This window comes from Dendrobates tinctorius, unplaced genomic scaffold (assembly GCF_039654945.1).
Source record: "Dendrobates tinctorius isolate UK_male_01 unplaced genomic scaffold, ASM3965494v1 ptg000152l, whole genome shotgun sequence".
Classification (NCBI taxonomy): Eukaryota; Metazoa; Chordata; class Amphibia; order Anura; family Dendrobatidae; genus Dendrobates; species Dendrobates tinctorius.
In genome coordinates this window covers 3,655,461-3,681,273 of record NW_027361819.1, presented here as the reverse complement: position 1 = coordinate 3,681,273, position 25,813 = coordinate 3,655,461, and positions in this window count along the sequence as shown.

Genomic DNA, 25,813 nt, shown 5'->3' with positions numbered 1-25,813 from the left:
TTTGCTGGGGTCAAAGGTCACGTGCATTCAGCATGAAACTCACGCGCAGAGCTGGGATTCGTGTATAACTGACCCTGGGTCAGGTTTATTATTGGTGAAAGCAATGCAAAAGGAAATAAAACATAAAACAAATCCTTGCCTGTCCGGCACTAACTAAACAATGGACAACCTAACTACCAACTGGCGGGCTTCTCCCGTCCAGCCAAACCACAGTTGCAGTGGGCACTGCTTCCACTCACGTGTGTCTCTCACACAGACAGGCTCTCTGTGTTCCCTGGCTGAGACACTCACACAACCACCTTGCATCCTTTTATATCCACCTCCCATTATCCATTAGTAAGCAGGTGCATACTGACCAGACTAGGCCACATAGGAAAGGAATCTGGGCGAGATATACCTGCCTTCATCCACTATTCCCACATGATTCTCACAGTACACAGTGACTGCACCAGCAGAATAGTGAGTGCAGCTCTGGAGTATAATACAGGATGTAACTCAGGATCAGTAATGTAATGTATGTACACAGTGACCACACCAGCAGAATAGTGAGTGCAGCTCTGGAGTATAATACAGGATGTAACTCAGGATCAGTAATGTAATGTATGTACACAGTGACTGCACCAGCAGAATAGTGAGTGCAGCTCTGGGGTATAATACAGGAGGTAACTCAGGATCAGTAATGTAATGTAGGTACACAGTGACTGCACCAGCAGAATAGTGAGTGCAGCTCTGGAGTATAATACAGGATGTAACTCAGGATCAGTAATGTAATGTATGTACACAGTGACTGCACCAGCAGAATAGTGAGTGCAGCTCTGGGGTATAATACAGGAGGTAACTCAGGATCAGTAATGTAATGTATATACACAGTGACTGCACCAGCAGAATAGTGAGTGCAGCTCTGGGGTATAATACAGGATGTAACTCAGGATCAGTAATGTAATGTATGTACACAGTGACTGCACCAGCAGAATAGTGAGCGCAGCTCTGGAGTATATATTGTTGGGTGCTGCAGTGTGCACACACTCTTAGGTCCGGCTGGTGCCGGCTGTACAGGGGTTTCGCCATTAGCTCAGTTGTCACTGTGGATATTTGCTGCGAGCAGTGAACGCTCGAGTAGCCTCAGATCATTGACAACTAATCAATAGTATCTATCCGTGAGGCAGGAATCCCTCCGTGCTCCTGCACATTATCCGCCTTCTCATCCAATATTTTAGTATTTGCCGCTTTTCTGATTTTCTCTCTTCTTTCCTCCATCTGTTTTTCTCAGCATTGAGGATTTATCTGAGTGCCCATGTCTGCGGATCGTGCGCTCCCTCCTCCTCCGTCTCTGGAATCCCCATATTCCCCAAGGCTCTCGCTTTCCCGGATAAAGATCCCTTCAGCTGCGATTCACAGCGCACAATTAATTCACAACAGCAACCAACATCCCCTGAACCAGCTGAGGTCACATGTAGCAGAACAGCAGCGACATGGGGGGGGAGAGAGGGGCAAAATACAGGGGGCAGAGGATAATAATGGGTATTAGAGGGGGGTGGGCAACATGCGGTGATGGAAAAACACCTGTAAACCCACCATGTATCCAGCATGTGAATAGGAATTTACACCATTACATGTATGGCTGCTCTATGGACCAGGGACGGACTGATCATTCAGCAATGGTTGGAGAGCCCTGACCAGAACTGCAGAATGAGAATGAAAATGGAAGCCCACGGGTGGAATGAACGACTATTGGGGACATGAAGCTGGAGTGAGTATGGGGGGTCATGAATGGTGGTCATGAAGGAGTAAAAAGGAAAGTGGTAGGCCATGAAAGAGGAGAAAGGACATGTAGGAGGAGAGGTGACATACTGTAGGTGGTGAGAATCATGAAGGAGTAGATGAGACCTAAGCAGTACAACTGGCCATGAAGGAAAAGAGGGGACATCAGTGGTGCTCATGAAGGACTTGATGAGACATTACTGGTAGTTGTCATGATGGGACATCAGTTGTGCTCATGAAGGACTTGATGAGACATTACTGGTAGTGGTCATGATGAGACATCAGTGGTGCTCATGAAGGACTTGATGAGACATTACTGGTAGTGGTCATGATGGGACATCAGTGATGCTCATGAAGGACTTGATGAGACATTACTGGTAGTGGTCATGATGGGACATCAGTGGTGCTCATGAAGGACTTGATGAGACATTACTGGTAGTGGTCATGATGGGACATCAGTGGTGCTCATGAAGGACTTGATGAGACATTACTGGTAGTGGCCATGATGGGACATCAGTGGTGCTTATGAAGGACTTGATGAGACATTACTGGTAGTGGCCATGATGGGACATCAGTGATGCTCATGAAGGACTTGATGAGACATTACTGGTAGTTGTCATGATGGGACATCAGTGGTGCTCATGAAGGACTTGATGAGACATTACTGGTAGTGGTCATGATGGGACATCAGTGGTGCTCATGAAGGACTTGATGAGACATTACTGGTAGTGGTCATGATGGGACATCAGTGGTGCTCATGAAGGACTTGATGAGACATTACTGGTAGTGGTCATGATGGGACATCAGTGGTGCTTATGAAGGACTTGATGAGACATTACTGGTAGTGGCCATGATGGGACATCAGTGGTGCTTATGAAGGACTTGATGAGACATTACTGGTAGTGGTCATGATGGGACATCAGTGATGCTCATGAAGGACTTGATGAGACATTACTGGTAGTTGTCATGATGGGACATCAGTGGTGCTTATGAAGGACTTGATGAGACATTACTGGTAGTGGTCATGATGGGACATCAGTGATGGTCAAAGTAGAAAGATTAGAGTGGACATTAGCAGTGGTTGTAGATGGGACTGCAGTAATGGTGGTGGTAGTTATCTCCTTTATTTTCATCAGTCTTTCCCTGGGCCCAATTTTCCATTCTCCCTCTCCTCCATCCTCCCTTCTCCTTTTCCCTCCATTGTTTACATCAGTCTTTCTCCCTCACACATCCTTTGCTCTCCCTCTTCTCCATCGTCTTTCTTTACCTCCATTGCTTCCATCAGTCCTTCTTCTTAACTTCTCCTCCGCTCTCCCTCTCCTCCACCATCTCTTCTTTGGTTTCCTCCATAATTTCCATCAGTCTTCCTCTCTAATTCATCCTCCTCTCTCCCTCTCCTCTTTTGTTACTTCTTTTACCTCCGTTGTCTCCATGAGTCCATCCCTCAGCCTTATTCTCCACTTTCCTTCTCCTCCATCCACTCTTCTTTTACTTCCATTGTTTCTATTTGTCCTTCTCTCTGACTCATCCTCCAATCTCCCTCTCTTTCATCCTCTCTTATTTTACCCTCATTGCTTCCATCAGTCCTTCTCCCTATCTCATCCTCCACACTACCTCTCCTCCATCCTCTCTTCCTCTTTTGCCTCCATTGTTTCCATCAGTCTTTTTCTCTGATTCATCCTCCAGTCTTCCTTTCCTCTTTCTTCACTTACTTCCATCAGTCTATCCCTCGTCCTCATTCTCCACTTTCCTTTTCCTCCATCCTTTCTTCTTCTACCTCCATTGCTTCAATAAGTCCTTCTCCCTGACTCATTCTCCTCTCTTCCTCTTCTCCATCCTCACTGCTCCTTTCACCTCTAGTGTTTCCATCAGTCATTCTATGTGACTCATCCTACACTCTTCCTCTCCTCCATTCTCTTTTCCTTTTTTACCACCATTGTCTCCATTAGTCCTTCTCCCTGCCCCATTCACTTTTCTCACTCTTTTCTTTTTCCTTCCAATGCTTCCATCACACCTTCCCTCAGCCTCATCCTCCCTCTCCGGCTCAACCATCCACTTTTTTTTCATCCATTGTTTCCATCTGTCCTTCCTTCGACCTCATCCTCCCTCTCCTGCTCAACCATCCCCTATGTTTACTCTCCTCCATCCTCTCCTTCTTTTACTTCCATTGCTTCCATCAGCCCTTCCTTTAGCCTCATCCTCCACTCTCCCTCTCCGCCATTTTCTCCTCTTCTTTACCTCCATTGCTTCCATCAGTCCTTCCTTTAGCCTCATCCTCCACTCTCCCTCTCCGTCATCTTCTCCTCTTCTTTACCTCCATTGCTTCCATCAGTCCTTCCTTTAGCCTCATCCTCTACTCTCACTCTCTTCAGTCCTCTCCTCTTCTTTACCTCCATTGCTTCCATCAGTCCTTTCTTTTGCCTCATCCTTCGCTCCCTCTCCGCCATCTTCTCCTCTTCTTTTACCTCCATTTCTTCCACCAGTCCTTCCTCCATCCTCATCCTTTGCTCTCCCTCTCCGCCATCTTCTCCTCTTCTTTACCTCCATTGCTTCCATCAGTCCTTCCTTTAGCCTCATCCTTTGCTCTCCCTCTCCGCCATCTTCTCCTCTTCTTTACCTCCATTGCTTCCATCAGTCCTTTCTTTAGCCTCATCCTTCGCTCCCCCTCTTCTCTTCTTTTACCTCCATTTCTTCCACCAGTCCTTCCTCCATCCTCATCCTTTGCTCTCCCTCTCCGCCATCTTCTCCTCTTCTTTACCTCCATTGCTTCCATCAGTCCTTCCTTTAGCCTCATCCTTTGCTCTCCCTCTCCGCCATCTTCTCCTCTTCTTTACCTCCATTGTTTCCATCAGTCCTTTCTTTAGCCTCATCCTTCGCTCCCCCTCTTCTCTTCTTTTACCTCCATTTCTTCCATCAGTCCTTCCTTTTGCCTCATCCTTCGCTCCCTCTCTGCTCTTCTTTTACCTCCATTGCTTCCATCAGTCCTTCCTTCATCCTCATCCTCTGCTCTCCCTCTCCTCCATCCTCAGTTCTCCACAGTTTCCCACATTCACACCTTTCTTTATCCAGGCATTTTGGGCCACTATTTTGCCTCCATCCACTAATAGCAATACACGGCCATTGGCAAGTGCACAAAATTATCCTGGAATTGGATACTTGAAGATTTATCTCTGAGCGCCTTAGTGACATTCCTCTCAGTTCTATAAGATTTGTGGAAAGGTGGACATTTATAACCAGATCTTCATGAAATATGTCACCCATTACAGGAAGCCTCGATGCGGAGTGATTGTGTGAAGAGCTCAGGTCTGCGGATCCATCCAAGGATATATACTGGATATGACTCGTGCTGAAAAAATGCATATCCCTGGTTTATGTCACAATTCACCTGCAGTCGGCTCTGCGGGGCACTGAGTCCCGCATCTTCTGTTCATTGTAGGAGAAGATAATATAAGAAGCGGAAATACTCGATGTGAGAATCTCACGAACAGCTGGAAAGAGCGTCTTCCTCTGGAGGATCCAACTTGGCCATGCATTGATTCACTAGGAGATGTGTAATGTTTCCTTACACCTGTGGTGGTGCTGTAGAAAAAAATGAACACTTACTGCCAAATTTCCCCACAGATTGAAGCTGATTGAGGGAATCATTTTTTGGGGAATCCTACTGTGAGGTGACCAGGGTGGTAGTCGTCATGAGGAGCTGTTGCGTTCCTACACCCTGGCACCCCACAAGGGAAACACAATGTCCCACCTGCTGTGTGTAAAGAAGAACAATCACATTTGGTTCCAGGGTTCCATTCGATCTTGTAATCTCAGCTCCAGATTCGAGGTTCACACAAACAATTTCAGACTCCATGTTCATTCTCAACAGTTCAACTTTACTTGAAAAAAAAAGGGATTTTGGCACAGATATAGAACAGTTCACATCCATTTGCATTCCGTGAGCTCTCCCTGCCTCTTCTAAACACTTCTGTCCCACAGACGCAGAAGCTCCTTTCACTTCTGCGGCTCCTGTGCCCCTAGGTCCATGAACTTCCTCCCAATCCCCTTGCCGGTTTCCATTGGAAAAAGGTAAAAGGCGCGCTCAGCTCTGCTAGTCCCAGCCGTTAGCCCCAGATCCCCTTTGGAATGGTTACTTCAATAGATGGTGACCACTTGCACGCCGCTTAGCCTGGGGTCCCACATTGCCTCAGCAATCTAAAGCCCCAGGGCTAGCTGTCTTCCCTCTCTCATTGCTATATCACTTGTCTCCCTCCAAACAGAAAGTCGCTCCACTACATCTCACTGCTCCGCACTACTCCATCTCTAATTGTTCCCAACCTGGAAAACCCCTTATTCCAACTAAGCTTATCCTGACACTCTAATTTCCCACCTGTATATATATGTCTACAAATATCTAAAGGGCTGTCACATTGTAGAAGGATCAACTTTATTCTCATTTGCACAAGGAAAGACTAGAAGCAATGGGATGAAACTGAATGGGAGGAGGCACAGATTAGATATTAGAAAAAACTTTTTGACAGTTAGAGTGATCAATGAGTGGAACAGGCTGCCACGAGAAGTGGTGAGTTCTCCTTCAATGGAAGTCTTCAAACAGAGGCTGGACAGACATCTGACTGGGATGATTTAGCGAATCCTGCTTTGAGCAGGGGGTTGGACCAGATGGCCCAGGAGGTCCCTTCCAACTCTACGATTCTATGATTCTATATTGGGTCTCCAGCATATTAGTCCAGAGTCACCCGGCAGCAACGAAGGCTCTTTCCATGATAACATCGAAGTCAGAACGTCGGCTCCTTTAAGAATGACCTAATTGGATGGATCTAATGCTCAGCCTTGTTAATTGGTCTCAGTGGGGAAATGGCCATTGAGACTTCATCAATGGAGGCCTCCGAGCTGATGTCAATATCCTGATTGAAGCCTAAAGTCCGACCACGCCGCATGAATCCTGATGAGTGCTAAAAAAAGGGGGGCACTTAATTTAGAATGTGCCATAACTATATGTACTGGTAGATGATTGAGGAGATGGAGAACATTCCCCTCATGTACTGTGAGTTTCCTCCTTAGACGCTGTGTGTTGGCAGCTGGAGAATTGATAGGTGGCGCCGCTCTTCAGCAGCAGTTGTTAGAGGCGTCTGCACAAAGTTATTGTGTCCCCCCTCTCCCGTACACCACCAGATTACACCCAGGAGCATTAAGGCGCTGTAAAGAGAGAAGAACAATCATTCTTTCAGCTGGAAAAGAGATTTTCTTATATGACTATATAGCGCGGTCTGTAGCAATCGGCAAATCACTGCAGATGCCACAATGTTCTCCTATATAGAGGAGGTCTAAGATAGCCCTCTCCCCCTCAGTACTTATAATGGACATGATACATTCAGTTATGTGTATGGACCATTACAATATCAGCACCAATGTGACCTGAAGGGTGCAGATATAGTAGAGGAGCACATACCATACAGAATCATGTACCATAGAGTAGCACGTACCATAGAAGAGCACATACCATAGAGGAACAAGTACCATGGAGGAACTTTTTCCATAAAGAGGCACAGATACAATAGAAGAGCATGTGTCATAGAGGAGCACATACTATAGAGGAGCAAGTACCATAGCCAGAATCTTTGAAAACTCCTGGAGAACAGGAGAAGTCCCAGAAAACTGGAGAAAGGCAAATGTCCTTCTCTTTAAAAAAGGAAAGAAGGCGAAGCCAGGATACTACAGGCCAATGAGGCTTACGTCTATACCAGGAAGGATCTGTGAACAAATTATTAAACAACATGTATGTAAGTACTTGGATAAGAATACAGTAATTAACCAGAGTCAGTATGGGTTTGTAGCAAACAAGTCATGCCAGACTAATCTAATTTCCTTCTATGATGGAATCACTGACTGGGTGGATCAGGGAAATGCGGTAGATATAGTATATCTCGACTTCAGAAAAGCATTTGATAAAGTATCTCATACTATCCTTATTGAAAAAATGACAGTATGGAATTAACAAGGCAACTGTTAGGTGGATTCATAAGTGGCTCAGTGATCGTACTCAAAGAGTGGTAATATATGGCTGCACATCCAATTGGAAGAGTGTTTCAAGTGGGGACCACAAGTTTCTGTCCTGACCCCAGTGTTACAAGTGGGGTGCCACAAGGCTCTGTCCTGGCCCCAGTGTTGTTCAACACTTTTATAAATGATCTGGAAGGGAACTTAAGGTAAACTAATCAAATTTGCAGATGATGCAAAGCTAGGAAGGAAAGCTAACACTAGAGAAGACAGAGAAAGGATTCAGAAGGATCTAGATAAGCATGAACAATGGGCAGTGACTAATAGAATGGTATTTAACAGGGAGAAATGTAAGATTCTACATCTGGGAAAAACAACGAGAATTACATCTACAGAATGGGAGGAATTGAACTAAACAGCACATGTGAAAAAGACTGGGGTAACTAAATGTTAGGGCTGGCGGAACGCACCAAATAATAAAGATTGTAATAAGGTGCGTTCGCAGCCCGGGGTCCACCGTGCAGGGGAGGTAACCTGCTGCTCAGTAATGGCGGATGCTATATGGCGGTACAGTATAAGAACATGACGAGGAGGGATATCGTCTCCTGATGAGATGGAGCCACTGAAAGTAACAAAGGGACGGTCTGGTGGGTTATCTGTGAGGGTAGAGTGGCGCCGTTCACCACTCTGACGGTGACTGGTGTAGACATCATAACCAGGGGTATAGCGTGCCGTTGAGCAAAGGCTGACGACATAAAATTGCCCTCTGCACCGGAATCCACGCAAACCTCCACCACCAGAGTGGAAGAATCAAACTCAAGTGTCACCTTAAAGGACAGCTTGGAGGAAAACGTCTCTGATTCTAGTGCGCCGCCTCCTACGGCCACTAGGCGCGAGCGGTCTCCCAGCTGCTGTGGGCACCGGTTGGCAAGGTGACCGGACTGCCGGCAAACATGACAGCTCACTGGAGCTCGAGCGGACCGGGGCCTGGATCCCTCACAGGAAGCCCCCTGACGCTCGGACGCCTGATCGGAAGATTCCAGAGGTTTAGCAAATCTAGGTGCCAACCTAAACCTCTGCTACACTGGTCCCGCTCCAACCTTCGCTTGGCGAAGCGAAGATCTATACGGGTGGAGACAGTGATAAGCTCCTCCAGTGTAGCGGGAATCTCCCTGGTGGCCAGAGCGTCCTTCACATGGCCAGCCAAACCTCTCCAGAATGCCGGAATGAGGACCTTATCTGGCCACTCTAACTCTAAGGCCAGCGTCCAGAACTGGATGGCAAAGTGGCTGACCATGGACGAGCCCTGTGACAATGCCAGCAGCCGGAGAGCGGTGTCATGGGTGACTCGTGGTTCCAGGAAGACCTGCTTCAGAGTGTCCAAGAACCGCGAGACACTCTGCACTACATGATCACCATGCTCCTACAGCGGTGTGGCCCACTCCAAGGCCCTGCCCGACAAGAGGGAAATAATAAATCCCACTTTAGCCCGCTCACAGGGGAATCGTGCGGCCAGCAGCTCCAGCTGTATAGAGCACTGGCTTACGAAACCCCTACAAGAAGCACTATCACCCGAGAACTTCTCGGGCAACGGGAGGCGGGACAAAGTCTGGGCAGGGATGGCTGTGGTCACACAGGAGACTGCCTCTGTGGCTGCTGAACAGCAACCGCAGTAACATCCGCAGCTGAGGCTGAACGCTCGAGAGCCACCAACCTGCCCTGCAGCTGCCGGATGTACTGCAGCAGTCGCTGTTTGTCCACCATTACTAGCCAGACCCTGGCGCTAGGACAATGTTAGGGCTGGCAGAACGCACCAAATAATAAAGATGGTAATAAGGTGCGTTTGCAGCCCGGAGTCCACCGTGCAGGGGTGGTAACATGCTGCTCAGTAATGGCGGATGCTATATGGCGGTACACTATAAGAACACACGCGGGTTATCGTCACCCGGTGTGTACAGGGGCGGACTCTGTTGCTTCACAGAGTCGCACAACCACTGAACATAAACGCCGGAGCCTGTTTGTGCTCACAGAGCTCGGCTAAAAGAGCGCACAGTGTACGGCCACAGAACTCTACCCCAAGGATACGGGGTTAGTGTCCTTCTAGGCCCACGGAACGCGCGGCGCTCGCGGCATAGACGCTGGCTATGGAGCACGTGCACTGAGGCGTGCCGAGTCCCTGGTGAGGCCTGATGCCTGACTCAACCTCAAACCAACCTACGCCTAAGCGTGGGCGCTAGCAGGCTAGGCTGCACAACACATGCGTACCAAGGGTAGGGGTTTCTTAATGAGTCATTCACCAGAGACATTCATACGTGCATACATCACTCACTCCACATAGTCTGTAAATACAGTCTATCCTAGCGCATGGGCGAGCGGCCATGCGAACCTTTTATAGCCACGGGCGTCCGGGACCTTCCTGGCTTCTCGGATGGGCCAATCTGAACACGAGCAGGACCTCAGCAAGTGACCCTTGATCTCCAATGGGAGATCACTCCACGGGCATGCTCAGTGGCCCGACATGAGAACTTAGTCCCTGGAGAATCTTGCTGCTGAGCAGCATGCATTGTCATAGCTGTGCCAGAGGTGGCAGCAGTAAGCAAACCCACGGAGTTGGCCTGGGCAGAGCACCAGGACCGATGAATCTGCTGAGCAGGCTCCACTGCGGCTGAAGAAGAATGGGAGACCGCTGGGTGCAAGGCTCTGGATTCCTGCTGTGCAGTGGCAGGAACCCGACGCCTAACACTAAAAGATCACAGACTGCACATGAGTCAACAGTGTGATGCAGCAGCAAAAAAGGCAAATACACTTATAGGATGTATTAGGAGAAGCATAGAGTCTAGATCACGTGAAGTCATTATTGCCCTCTACTCCTTGTTGGCCAAGCCTCATCTGGAATATTGTGTCCAGTTCTGGGCACCACATTGTAAAAAAGTCATTGAAAAACTGGAGCAAGTTCAGAGAAGAGCAACCAGTATAATGAGCGGACTGCAGAGTATGTCCTACGAGGAACGGTTAAAGGATCTGGGACTGTTTAGTTGGCAAAAAAGGAGACTTAATAGCTGTCTACAAATATCTGAAGGGCTGTCACAGTGTACGGGGATCATCATTATTTTCATTTGCACATGGAAACACGAGAAGCAATGGGATGAAACTGAAAGGGAGGAGACACAAATTAGATATTAGAAAAAAAACTTTCTGACAGTGAGGGTGATCAATGAGTGGAACAGGCGGCCACGAGAGGTGGTGAGTTCTCCTTCAATGGAAGTCATTAGAGAATGGACAGACATCGTCTGAGATGGTTTAGTGACTCCTGCATTGAGCAGGGGGTTGGACATGATGACCTTGGAGGTCCCTTCCAACTCTAACATTCTAGGATTCTATGATGCCATAGACATACACACACCATGCCTGGTGTTGGCGCTATTATAGAACTTTTCCGCATTGTAAAAAGCTCTAGGTTCCTGCACAGGGTTATGGGGCCATGGATTTGGGATGGTAAGCAGTGTGTATTTCAGTCTTCGCTATGAGGACCTCTCTTGTCTACAGATGTAAAGTCCTAATCCCCACGCCCTTTAGTTCTAGCCGCCATAGCTTCCACCTCCCATCAGTGGTTGTGCTCCATGTGCTTCGCTCCAGGAGAAGAAGGGTTAAGTCCAAGTTGTAGATCTCTCCAGTTCTCTGAGGATAACAGAGGATTATATCCAGACGGAGAGATTAATGATCAGATATTCTCTATTGGTGGGGGGGAGAGGTGGCACATGTCTGACCACCATGGAGAAAGAAGGAAGAGACCCCAATCATAAAAAACCTATCCGAAGAGTCATGGACATCTTATCGGGGTTGTCCTGCTCAAAAACTATCCTTAAATGTGCTTAAAATAGCAAGAAACACAACCGAGTCACTTCTATCTATATACTCAGACTTCCCTGATAAACGACTCCAAATTCCCTGCACAGATAGAACAGAACTGTCTAGGAGAAGAATTGGCTTTTGTTGTGCTCAGCAACCAATCAGAGTCCAGCTTTCATTTCATAATCTGCATTTAAAAAATGATAACTGCCCTGTGATTGGTTGCTATGGGCAACAAAGACAGAGTAACACTGTCTAACTGTCCTTGTGTCTATATCAACCAATCAGAGCTCAGCTTTTGTTTTTTAAACTGGTCTGTTAAAATGAAAGCTGATCTGTGATTGGTTGCTATTGGTAACATAGTCCTGACGAACCTAGTCGGGCATATCTGTAACGGCCGCCATATTGGTTGTCACCCAGCTTTCCTGTAAACAAACACCATGAAGAAATTAATGAAAACAGCCGCACTAGGTCTTATATTTACAGAGGATTTTTCATTAATTGTGGGACTCGGCTCTCAGCAATCCTCCATATCTTTTGAGGCCTTGGGGGGGGATCAACAAATAACTACGGGGACGGCTGGAGTCTTGGCGATGGCGCTGGCAGATGATAACACATGAAATGGCTTCTTACCTCACATCACTGACTGCAGCAACGGGGACTCTGAGAAAGCTGGGTGACAACGTGACGGCGGCCATATTGGTTCACTGCAATACGTCACCATAGAAACCAACATGGCAGCATCATAGGAGCGGGGACAGCCAAATTATCTTCCCATTGTGAACGATTTTCATTTCCGCCCTTTTACCAAGAACAATCGCTTATTTTTACCAGTATAATGAAATAAAAAATGAAATAAAAAAAGTGAGCAAAAATTCCAAGTGCAGTAAAATGATGGAAAAAGACTAATTCCGCCATTGTTTTCTGGGTTTTGTGTATGCGGCGATCATTATCTGGAAAAATGATCTGAAAATATGATTTTCCAGCTCAGTGCGATGGAGATAGCAAATTTATAAAGTTGTTTTTTGTGCTATTTTTTTTTAAAATGTAATAAGTAAAAAAAATCTGAAATTTATTAAAAAAAATAAGAACTGGCCTCTTAAATGTTTTTATGTTTGGGGCCGCTTTTTGTTGCATTTTTAGGTGTACTATTATGGGACATAAACGACATGTTGACTTCATTTGATCGTATTTTTTGGAGAAGAAATATAAATATATTATATATTTTGCATTTTTTGCTTAATGCTTTTTACTGACTATTGCCGTAAGCAGCAATTACAGACATGTTTATTTTTTATTTCTTTAAAAAGATTAAAAAAAAAGGGGTCTTGATTTGAATTTTTCAGTTCTTTGTTTTTATAAACTTTTTTTTTTTTTTCACTTTATTTTTTTGGCCCCTTTTGGGAACCTGAACCTGCAACCTATATACTGCAATACAACGAGGCGGGAAAGGGCCTACTGGATGCTCGAGTGGATACCTGGACCCTACGCTGCATCTGATCGGCGCTCAGCTCCTGAGCACCCGTCATAGGGTGCCACCGTCCACCAGCAGCAGCTGATGACATCGCTCCGAAAATGCATTTATTTTAGGAAATTTACAGTAAAGCTATAGGCAAAGTCTTCTAATGAGTGACATGTCAGATGCGGTGAGCGTCACTGTCGCTGGAAGGAGAGAACGGGCGACGTATATCTGCCATGTAAAAGATCCCGGCTGCAGAATCAGGACCCCAAACTCCTCATCATTCGTAAAATGATGTAAAGGGGACATTCAGACACATGACTCACTCAAAGAGGACCCTGTTCAAAGAATTAGAATTGGAAGTGTGTGACTATACTTACAGGAGCTTCTCACTAAATGAGAATATCGTCAAAAAGCGCCTCTCTTCTATTCTATAGAGTCATTACACACAGAGGGATCTATGTCACAGGTTTATTTCTGGTAATGTTGATGATTACGGCTTACAGCCAATGAAAACCCAAAAGTCATTATCTCAGTAAATTAGAATAATTAACAATAAACCCCTGTAAAGGCTCCTAAGTGTTTATAAAGGTCCCGTAGTCTGTTTCATTAGCTCCACAATCATGGGGAAGACTGCTGATCTGACCGATGTCCAGAAGGCCGTCACTGACACCCTCCACAGTCATGGGGAAGACTGCTGACCTGACCAATGTCCAGAAGGCAGTCACTGACACTCCACAAGGAGAGGAAGCCACAAAAGGTCATTGCCTAAAGAAGCCGGCTGTTCACAGAGCGCTGTGTCCAACAATATTAATGGAAAGTGGAGTGGAAGGAAAAAGTGTGGTAGAAAAAGGTGCGCAAGCCACCGGGATAACCGCAGCCTGGAAAGGATTGTTAAGAAAAGGCCATTCAGTAATGTGGGGGAGATTCACAAGGAGCGGACTGCTGCCGGAGTCATTGCTTCACACCACACACAGACGTCTCCAGGACATGGGCTACAAGTGTCACATTCCTTGTGTCAGCCACTCATGACCGATAGACAACGCCAGAAGCGTCTTACCTGGGCCAAGGAGAAGAAGAACCGGACTGTGGTCAGTGGTCCCAGAGTCTGGAGGAAGAGTGGAGAGGCCACAATCCAAGCTGCTGGAGGTCTAGTGTGAAGTCTCCACCATCAGTGATGGTTTGGGGAGCCATGTCATCTGCTGGTGTAGGTCCACTGTGTTTTATCAAGACCAAAGTCAGCGCAGCCATCTACCAGGACATGTTAGAGCTCTTCATGCTTCCCTCTGCTGACAAGCTTTTTGGAGATGGAAATGTCATTCTCCAGCAGGACTTGGCCCCTGTCCACACTGCCAAATGTACCAATACCTGGTGTACACACAACAGTATCACTGTGCTTGATTGGCAGCAAAGTCGCCTGACCTTAACTCCATAGAGAATCTATGGAGTATTGTCAAGAGGAAGATGAGAGACAACTGACCCAACAATGCAGACAAGCTGAATGCTGCTATCAAAGCAACCTGGGCTTCCATAACCCCTCAGCAGTGCCACAGGCTGATCGCCTCCATGCCACGCCGCATTGATGCAGTAATTGATGCAGAAGGAGTCCGACCAAGTATTGAGTGCATTTACTGATCATACATTTCAGGAGGACGACATTTCAGATTTTACAATCATTGTTCAGGCTGGTGTTATAAAGTATTCTAATTTACTGAGATAATGACTTTTGGGTTTTCATTGGCTGTAAGCCATAATCATCAACATTACCAGAAATAAACCCGTGACATAGATCCCTCTGTGTGTAATGACTCTATAGAATAGAGGAGAGTCACTTATTGTATTGAAGAACTTGTAGATTGTGATGGTAAGAAGAGCAGCCATGTAGCAAGAACTGCTGTTCTGTGAAGAAAGCAGAAAGTGAGAGCAACAGGCCGATGTCTGACACATCCTATACAAGCTCATGTTCCCAATGACTTCCACCAAAAATCTAGAACATTTGATAATCTGGCTCCGATGAGCTGTCACTGGTGCCGGATACAGGATTTTGGTTGATGTCACACATGGTGATTATTAGAGTTGAGCGAAACGGGTCGAACAATTTCAAAAGTCACCGACTTTTGGCAAAGTCGGGTTTCATGAAACGAAACCCGACCCTAGGATGAGGTCGGCCACGAGGTCGGCGACTTACGCGCCAAAGTCGCGTTTCAAAAGTTTGTTTAGCGCTCTTTTTCAGCCAATCAGGATCCACGGACACTGTGGGCAACGTGATGACATAGGCAGGGGTCGCCACCATCTTTCAGAAGGGCATGCAAGTGATTGGCTTGCTTTGGTGGGCGTCACAGGGGTTATAAAAGGGCGTGCACGCCGACCGCCATCTTACTTCTGCCGATCTTAACAAAAGATGATACATAGGCAATAATGATATATAACAAAATAATTTATTTTATTAGAAAACAATTAAAAACATATACCAAGATATGGGGAAAGAAGGGGGTGGGCTAAAGGCTCACCGCCATGATCAAAAATCGACATGCCTGTCCAGGCAACGGACAGTACCATATAAGGGGAATAATATGTCTGCTATGAATATCTAATCAATAACATATCATTAAGGAACAAGAATTCCCCCTGAGGAAGGAGACCGAAACGCGCGTCGGGGTAGACGTGCAGCCCCCAGCTAACAGCGGTACCTCTGTGCTATCCCTTGGAGGTAATTTTACCATTGGAAGAAAAAACTTTTTAATGTTATATGGTTATCCAGGGTACACAGGCACTATTACTATTGTTATTAGGTGTAGATGAGGGTCTTGTCTGTGAAAGAATTCTTGTTCCTTAATGATATGTTATTGATTAGATATTCATAGCAGACATATTATTCCCCTTATATGGTACTGTCTTGGTATATGTTTTTAATTGTTTTCTAATAAAATAAATTATTTTGTTATATATCATTATTGCCTATGTATCATCTTTTGTTGAGCTTCATCTGTAATTCGATGATAGGCGTATTTAATCCATACGCACATGATCCATGAGAATTATTGGTAAATATCATGTGCATTTGTCTGATTTGTTGGTTATTATTCTGCCGATCTTAGCATAGGGAGAGGTTGCTGATTCTGTAGGGAGAGCGTTAGGCAGGGAAGAAGAAAAAAAAACTGCTTCTGCTGCTAGCGATTTTGCCTGTGCAACACACCAGTCACTGTGTGTGCAGTGCAAGGGGAGGCTATATTGTGGTGGATCAGCGGTGTTGGTTGTTAGGCTGCCTTCTAAGGCTTCCTGACAGCTGCATTGCTGTTTCCCCACTGCTCTGCAAACTGCTTTTTTAAAAGCAATCCCAATTTTTTTTTGTCCTGCTAAGGTACTGAGCGTGCATTTATTCACACCATACAGCGGTGTACGCTCCTCACACAGTACAGTGTAACGGCTGTTATCACAGCCACAGTGAAGCTATCTGTGTGTCACTGTGGAGGACTTGTTCCGTTCTTACAGACCTACACTCTAGGGAGATTCCTATTCTGCCCAATTCTACAATTCACTTTTTTCACACCTGTGCCATCGAGCCTGAGACATAGCGCTCTGATATTCAGTGGGCCTCACACAATCCAAAAGTGTCCAGTGTCCACAAGTGTCTGCAGAAATTCAAAATCTCCCTTATCCTGTAGTCACTTTTTTCACACCTGCTGCATCGAGCCTGTGACATAGCGCTCTGATATTCATTGGGCCTCACACAATCCAAAAGTGTCCAGTGTCTGCAGAAATTCAAAATCTCCCTTATCCTGTAGTCACTTTTTTCACACCTGCTGCATCGAGCCTGTGACATAGCGCTGTGATATTCAGTGGGCCTCACACAATCCAAGTGTCCAGTGTCCACAAGTGTCTGCAGAAATTCAAAATCTCCCTTATCCTGTAGTCACTTTTTTCACACCTGTGCCATCGAGCTTGTGACATAGCGCTGTGATATTCAGTGGGCCTCACACAATCCAAGTGTCCAGTGTCCACAAGTGTCTGCAGAAATTCAAAATCTCCCTTATCCTGTAGTCACTTTTTTCACACCTGTGCCATCGAGCCTGTGACATAGCGCTGTGATATTCAGTGGGCCTCACACAATCCAAGTGTCCAGTGTCCACAAGTGTCTGCAGAAATTCAAAATCTCCCTTATCCTGTAGTCACTTTTTTCACACCTGTGCCATCGAGCCTGTGACATAGCGCTGTGATATTCAGTGGGCCTCACACAATCCAAGTGTCCAGTGTCCACAAGTGTCTGCAGAAAATCTAAATCTCCCTTATCCTGTAGTCACTTTTTTCACACCTGTGCCATCGAGCCTGTGACATAGCGCTGTGATATTCAGTGGGCCTCACACAATCCAAGTGTCCAGTGTCCACAAGTATCTGCAGAAAATCTAAATCTCCCTTATCCTGTAGTCACTTTTTTCACACCTGTGCCATCGAGCCTGTGACATAGCGCTGTGATATTCAGTGGGCCTCACACAATCCAAGTGTCCAGTGTCCACAAGTGTCTGCAGAAATTCAAAATCTCCCCGAAATTCAAAATCTCCCTTATCCTGTAGTCACTTTTTTCACACCTGTGCCATCGAGCCTGTGACATAGCGCTGTGATATTCAGTGGGCCTCACACAATCCAAGTGTCCAGTGTCCACAAGTGTCTGCAGAAATTCAAAATCTCACAGAAATTCAAAATCTCCCTTATCCTGTAGTCACTTTTTTCACACCTGTGCCATCAAGCCTGTGACATGGCGCTCTGATATTCAGTGGGCCTCACACAATCCAAAAGTGTCCAGTGTCCACTAGTGTGTGCAGAAAATCTAAATCTCCCCTGTCCTATAGACACCTTGTACCTTGTTTTACATTACTATATAGTTTGTTGGATTTTGTCTACATTTCTACCAAAAATGAGGAAGGCTGGTGGAAGAGGCAGTGGAATTGGGTGGGGGTTGGCAGCTGGTAATGATGGTGTTGGTGGTGGATCTGATGGTAGTGGCAAAAGCAAAATAGGACCGAATGCAGGAGGTGTTGAGCCTGCGTCATCGTCTGGCTCCATAAGGCTTCGAAGGCTTAGTTTTCTAGGAGTTGGCAAACCGCTTTTAACGCCAGAGCATCAGGAAAAAGTTTTGTCTTACATTGCTGACTCAGCCTCCAGCTCTATCGCCTCCTCTTCTGAAGTTGTAAAAAGTAAAAGCACTGAGTCGTCATTGGAGGCTCATGTTCATGAACCACACCTTTCCTTGTGTCCTTCACCACAACCAAGATTGAAGGATGACGCAGGCCATACTACTGATTACTCCATGGAGCTGTTTTCACATACCATGCCTGGATTATCAAGTGAAATGCTGAATTACCCAGGCCAAGATGAATCTGACATGGAGTGCACTGATGCACAGCCGCTGATAGATGATTCTGCTGGTACATTCACTCAGAGCACTACATTGTCCTCGCAGTGTACAGAGCCAGATTCTGACCCTGATGAGACTCAGGTGCCCCTTCCCGCACACTATACCACCATACACGGTGACACAGAGGAAGGTGCACATGACATTGAAGAGGAGGTGATGGATGACCCAGTTGTTGACCCAGATTGGCATCCATTGGGGGAAGAGGGTGCTGCTTCCTATAGCTCAGATGAGGAGCATCCACAGCAGACATCAACATCGCAACAGCTGTTATCTGGCAGGCCCGGAGCACTCCAAAGACAGGTTCCAAAAATCAAAAGAGTTGCTGGACAGCTTGTCCAGAGGGTCAAAACATCACAGCGTGCTAGGCCGCAAAATGTCTGCCAAAGTAGGAAGAGTGCAGTGTGGCACTTTTTTGAACAAAATCCTCATGATCAGGCCAAGGTTATCTGTAAGAAGTGCGCAAAGACCTTTAGCCGAGGGAAAAATCTGAAAAATTTGAATACCAGTTGCATGCTTAGACATTTAACCAGCATGCACTTGCAAGCGTGGACACAACACCAAACCTCAAGTGCCACATGTGCAACTGATCACAAAGAAGGTAGTCAGCAACGCTACATTGTTTCCCCCACTGTAAGCCCACCGGTTAGCACAGCAGCAAATGTTGAGGTGTCGTTGCAAGGCCACAGCAGTCACGGAATCCCACTGTTATATCAACGAAATACTGAATCTAGGCCATCAGAAAGAACACCAACTCCATCACCATCATCAACCCTCTCTCAGTCCGCCCTGTCCACCGCTACTTCCACCATATGCAGCTCTCAAGTCCAGCTCACCCTCCCAGACACTATGAGTAGGTCAAGAAAGTACTCAGTCTCTCATCCGCGTACACTGGGTTTGAACGCCCACATTGCCAAACTAATCTCGTTTGAGATGATGCCCTATCGGTTGGTGGAAAGCGCAGCTTTCCGCGAACTCATGGCCTATGCAGTACCACGCTATGACCTACCCAGTCGCCACTTCTTCTCTCGCAAAGCCATCCCAGCCCTCCACCATCATGTGAAAGACCGCATTGTCCATGCACTCAAGCAGTCAGTGAGTGGAAAGGTGCACCTCACAACTGATGCATGGTCCAGTCGGCATGGCCAGGGCCGTTACGTGTCCATCACTGCGCACTGGGTTAATGTGGTGGATAGGGTTGAGCGAAACGGGTCGAACAATTTCAAAAGTCGCCGACTTTTGGCAAAGTCGGGTTTCATGAAACGAAACCCGACCCTAGGATGAGGTCGGCCACGAGGTCGGCGACTTACGTGCCAAAGTCGCGTTTCAAAAGTTTGTTTAGCGCTCTTTTTCAGCCAATCAGGATCCACGGACACTGTGGGCAACGTGATGACATAGGCAGGGGTCGCCACCATCTTTCAGAAGGGCATGCAAGTGATTGGCTTGCTTTGGTGGGCGTCACAGGGGTTATAAAAGGGCGTGCACGCCGACCGCCATCTTACTTCTGCCGATCTTAGCATAGGGAGAGGTTGCTGATTCTGTAGGGAGAGCGTTAGGCAGGGAAGAAGAAAAAAAAACTGCTTCTGCTGCTAGCGATTTTGCCTGTGCAACACACCAGTCACTGTGTGTGCAGTGCAAGGGGAGGCTATATTGTGGTGGATCAGCGGTGTTGGTTGTTAGGCTGCCTTCTAAGGCTTCCTGACAGCTGCATTGCTGTTTCCCCACTGCTCTGCAAACTGCTTTTTTAAAAGCAATCCCAATTTTTTTTTGTCCTGCTAAGGTACTGAGCGTGCATTTATTCACACCATACAGCGGTGTACGCTCCTCACACAGTACCGTGTAACGGCTGTTATCACAGCCACAGTGAAGCTATCTGTGTGTCACTGTGGAGGACTTGTTCCGTTCTTACAGACCTACACTCTAGGGAGATTCCTATTCTGCCCAATTCTACAATTCACTTTTTTCACACCTGTGCCATCGAGCCTGTGACATAGCGCTCTGATATTCAGTGGGCCTCACACAATCCAAAAGTGTCCAGTGTCTGCAGAAATTCAAAATCTCCCTTATCCTGTAGTCACTTTTTTCACACCTGCTGCATCGAGCCTGTGACATAGCGCTCTGATATTCATTGGGCCTCACACAATCCAAAAGTGTCCAGTGTCCACAAGTGTCTGCAGAAATTCAAAATCTCCCTTATCCTGTAGTCACTTTTTTCACACCTGTGCCATCGAGCCTGTGACATAGCGCTGTGATATTCAGTGGGCCTCACACAATCCAAGTGTCCAGTGTCCACAAGTGTCTGCAGAAATTCAAAATCTCCCTTATCCTGTAGTCACTTTTTTCACACCTGTGCCATCGAGCCTGTGACATAGCACTGTGATATTCAGTGGGCCTCATACAATCCAAGTGTCCAGTGTCCACAAGTGTCTGCAGAAAATCTAAATCTCCCTTATCCTGTAGTCACTTTTTTCACACCTGTGCCATCGAGCCTGTGACATAGCACTGTGACATTCAGTGGGCCTCACACAATCCAAGTGTCCAGTGTCCACAAGTGTCTGCAGAAATTCAAAATCTCACAGAAATTCAAAATCTCCCTTATCCTGTAGTCACTTTTTTCACACCTGTGCCATCGAGCCTGTGACATAGCACTGTGATATTCAGTGGGCCTCACACAATCCAAGTGTCCAGTGTCCACAAGTGTCTGCAGAAATTCAAAATCTCACAGAAATTCAAAATCTCCCTTATCCTGTAGTCACTTTTTTCACACCTGCTGCATCGAGCCTGTGACATAGCGCTGTGATATTCAGTGGGCCTCACACAATCCAAGTGTCCAGTGTCCACAAGTGTCTGCAGAAATTCAAAATCTCCCTTATCCTGTAGTCACTTTTTTCACACCTGTGCCATCGAGCCTGTGACATAGCGCTGTGATATTCAGTGGGCCTCACACAATCCAAGTGTCCAGTGTCCACAAGTGTCTGCAGAAATTCAAAATCTCCCTTATCCTGTAGTCACTTTTTTCATACCTGCTGCATCGAGCCTGTGACATAGCACTGTGATATTCAGTGGGCCTCACACAATCCAAGTGTCCAGTGTCCACAAGTGTCTGCAGAAATTCAAAATCTCCCTTATCCTGTAGTCACTTTTTTCATACCTGCTGCATCGAGCCTGTGACATAGCGCTGTGATATTCAGTGGGCCTCACACAATCCAAGTGTCCAGTGTCCACAAGTGTCTGCAGAAATTCAAAATCTCCCTTATCCTGTAGTCACTTTTTTCACACCTGTGCCATCGAGCCTGTGACATAGCGCTGTGATATTCAGTGGGCCTCACACAATCCAAGTGTCCAGTGTCCACAAGTGTCTACAGAAATTCAAAATCTCCCTTATCCTGTAGTCACTTTTTTCACACCTGTGCCATCGAGCCTGTGACATAGCGCTGTGATAGTCAGTGGGCCTCACACAATCCAAGTGTCCAGTGTCCACAAGTGTCTGCAGAAATTCAAAATCTCTTTGAGAGCAGACATGGAGTTGACAGGTGTGCAGTGGTCGAAGCTGAAAGACCTCTGTAAAGTCCTTCAGTGTTTTGAGGAATGCACACGGCTGGTAAGCGCAGACGACGCCATCCTAAGCATGAGCATCCCACTTATGCGTCTGCTCATGCAAACTTTGACGCACCTTAAGGAGCAGGCGTCTGCAGCCAATGTTGATGAGGAGGAAGAGGTGGAGGGAATCCTTGATGACATTCAGCCATTGTCTGCTCAGGGACCTCTCCTGGACGAGTTGGAGGAAGAAGAGGAGGAGGAGGATGATGATGAGGATGATTACTTAGGGGAGGAGGATGCATCTCGTGGGGCAAGTGAAAATGTTGGCGTGGCAAGGTCTGGTACAGGGTTTGTGCGTGACTGAAGGGATGTGGATTTTCCAGAAAGTGCTCCTCCAACCAGCACTCGCAGTGCATCATTGACACCGGGAACATTGGCCCACATGTCAGATTATGCCTTGCAGATCCTAAAAAGGGACCCACGCATTGCCAAAATGATGAACGATGACGACTACTGGTTGGCCAGCATCCTGGATCCACGCTATAAAGGCAAATTACAAAACATCATGCCACAGGAGAACCTTGACCTAATATTGGCTAATAAACAAGCAACTCTGGTAAATCGGTTGCTTGAGGCATTCCCAGCACACAGCAGCGGTGATGGTTCTCACACGAGCCGTACGGGCCGGGGGCAGCTTGGCAGAGGTGTTCATGGTGCACACAGCAGAAGTGGCGTTGGAGACAGGGGTTTCATGACAATGTTGTGGACTGATTTTTCAAGTACCGCTCACACAACTGGTAATACTGCATCGATGGAAAGTGACAGGAGACAGCAGTTGTCAACTATGGTTACAAACTACTTTTCCTCCCATATCGATGTTCTCCCGCACAGGTCATTCCCCTTTGACTATTGGGCCGCTAAACTGGACACCTGGCCTGAATTGGCACAATATGCCTTACAGGAGCTCGCTTGCCCAGCTGCAAGTGTGCTATCGGAAAGAGTCTTCAGTGCAGCTGGATCAATCCTGACAGAAAAAAGGACCCGTCTGTCAACCCAAAATGTGGATGATCTAACCTTCATTAAAATGAACCACGCATGGGTTTCCAAGGATTTTGTCCCACCTTCCCCTGATGACACATAGGGTGACAGAAAAATGGCTTGCTTTGGTCCACCTCTTCCTGGGACTTGACCTATTTCGCCTTTTGCATCAGCTGAATGTCCAACATCAACATATGCCACTTTCTAAAACTCCCTAACTGTGCTGCCTCCCCCCCCATGGCCGGGGTCACCACCTAGCGCACGACACCGTGCGAGTGCCGTTGCCCTGGACAGGTGGGTAGGCCGACTCTTGGGCGCGGGCACTGGCACAGGGTCCCTCATAGTGCAATCAAGTGTCTCTGACGGTGGTGGTGCACACCCGCCGTCAGACACACCGCCGTACTATGAGGGGCCCAGTGCCAGTACCGACGCCCACGAGTGGGCCCCCCTTGCTTGGGCAGGGCCCCAGCATTTGCAATCTTTACCTCTCCCTGCTCCTCCGCTGTGTAGTCTGGGCCGTCAAATCCATACTGTGCCTGACACCGTCTGAGCCTGCCTCCTGATGTATAGACATATATTTTGAATGTGTACGCTATCCATACATGTTATCCGGGGATACGGTACCCTTTCTCACCTTTGTGCAATCACGTGCAATCCATACTGGGCCTAACACCGTCTGAGCCTGCCTCCTGATGTATAGACATATCTTTTGAATGTGTACGCTATCCATACATGTTATCCGGGGATACGGTACCCTTTCTCACCTTTGTGCAATCACGTGCAATCCATACTGGGCCTAACACCGTCTGAGCCTGCCTCCTGATGTATAGACATACATTTTGAATGTGTACGCTATCCATACATGTTATCTGGGGATACGGTACCCTTTCTCACCTTTGTGCAATCACGTGCAATCCATACTGGGCCTAGCACCGTCTGAGCCTGCCTCCTGATGTATAGACATATATTTTGAATGTGTACGCTATCCATACATGTTATCCGGGGATACGGTACCCTTTCTCACCTTTGTGCAATCACGTGTAATCCATACTGGGCCTGAGAACAGATGGCGAGCTGTTAAGCAAGCTACAGCACCTGTGGTTTGCATACGTAAGTTTTTCACTTTTTCAGGAATGACGGTTAGGCCTAATTCCGGAACTGCGGTTGACCTGCACATACTGGGAAATCATCGTTCGCGGGTAATAATTGTAATCAGTGATCCCCATCACTAACGTTGTTCAGCGGGTTATCTGCACCTGTAAGCGACAAACGCTGGCCTTTTCAGTGTAGCGCACATGCAGCCACGGACATGTAAGGGCATGACACACCAGTTATTGGCCAATCTCATGTGGCAGAGCCTCACGTGTCCCTCTAGTAAGCCGGACTCGGACCGCGGGGCATGACGGAGTCTCGTTCGTTAACGGAATTAAGCTTGCAATGTGTGCATCTGTTCTGTAGCTTGCATGGTTGAGGTTTCCCAGGTGGAGTCGAATTTAACCGTAGGCTCCACTCCTGGTGGTGCCCTTCTGGACATTCCTTTAAGGTTCAGCTTTGCAACCATACTGCCCATGTAAAACAAACACTTTGCCTTCATGAACGCTGTTTGGAGGGTCATGACTCATGGGAATAACGCCGCCCAATCAGTTAACCTGCTAGAGAGATCCTTCGTTGCTCCCAAGCATGACATCACACTCCCTAGGAGGAAGGTAATGCCACTGTGGCGACCGTACTCCTGGGGGCGACACAAGTGCACTGATGCCCAGCCACTGCTCGATGAATCTGCTGGTACATTGACCCAGACCACTACATTCCCCTCGCACGCTACACGGCCTGAATCTGACCCTGATGAAACTCAGGTTACCCTTCCCATATACAGTTCCATCTTACACGGTGACAAAGAGGAAGCTGCAGATGAAAGTGCAGGTTCGGCCCACCCGCCATCAGACACACCACCGTACTATCAGGGGCCCTGTGCCAGTGCCGTCGCCAATGAGTGGGCCCCCCCTGCTTGCCCAGGATCACAGCACTTGCAAGGTTGAAATACTGTGCAGTGAGAAGGAAGATGGGGACGACGAGGAGTCCAGACTAGTACAGGGATTCCCTAGCGAGGAGACTTATTTGATTGTTTTCAATGTTGGGACAGCAATTTTTGGGGAGCACTATACTCTGGAGAATGATAGATGGGGCCCACCATACACTGGAACATTCCAAAGGTGGACATCAGACACTGGAGCAGCATTTACAGGGCCCATTATACACTAGAGCATTAGAAATGGGGCCCATTATGTTTGGAGCATTATTTGGGCCCATAAGACAGTGGAGCTTCATCCATGGGGACCAACATATACTGTAGCATTATGTGGAGCTCATCATATACTGTTTCAAACATTATATGGGACCAATGATTCTGTATGGAGAAATAGATGGGCCTCGTCATGAGATGTAAAAAGTGAAGTATTTTTCATTGGACTATACCGCTATTTCTCTGCCGTATCGGAGCATGATGAGTTGTGGTATTATGTGTTAAAGGGGCGCTCTTTCGCCCAGGGCACATGAAAACCTGCAGCCAGCCCTACCCCCCCACAACTTTAGCCAAATAACCCCCATTTTTCAGTGCGTAACTTGTATTATGAAGTTAATTAAGGTTGACCAGCTTAAGTAAGAAGAATTGATGCTTTTGGCATTCAAATGGGCACTGTAGGTGTGTTTCCTGTCCTCCTCTCACTGCCGACTTTTATTCCCCATTGACTTACATTGGG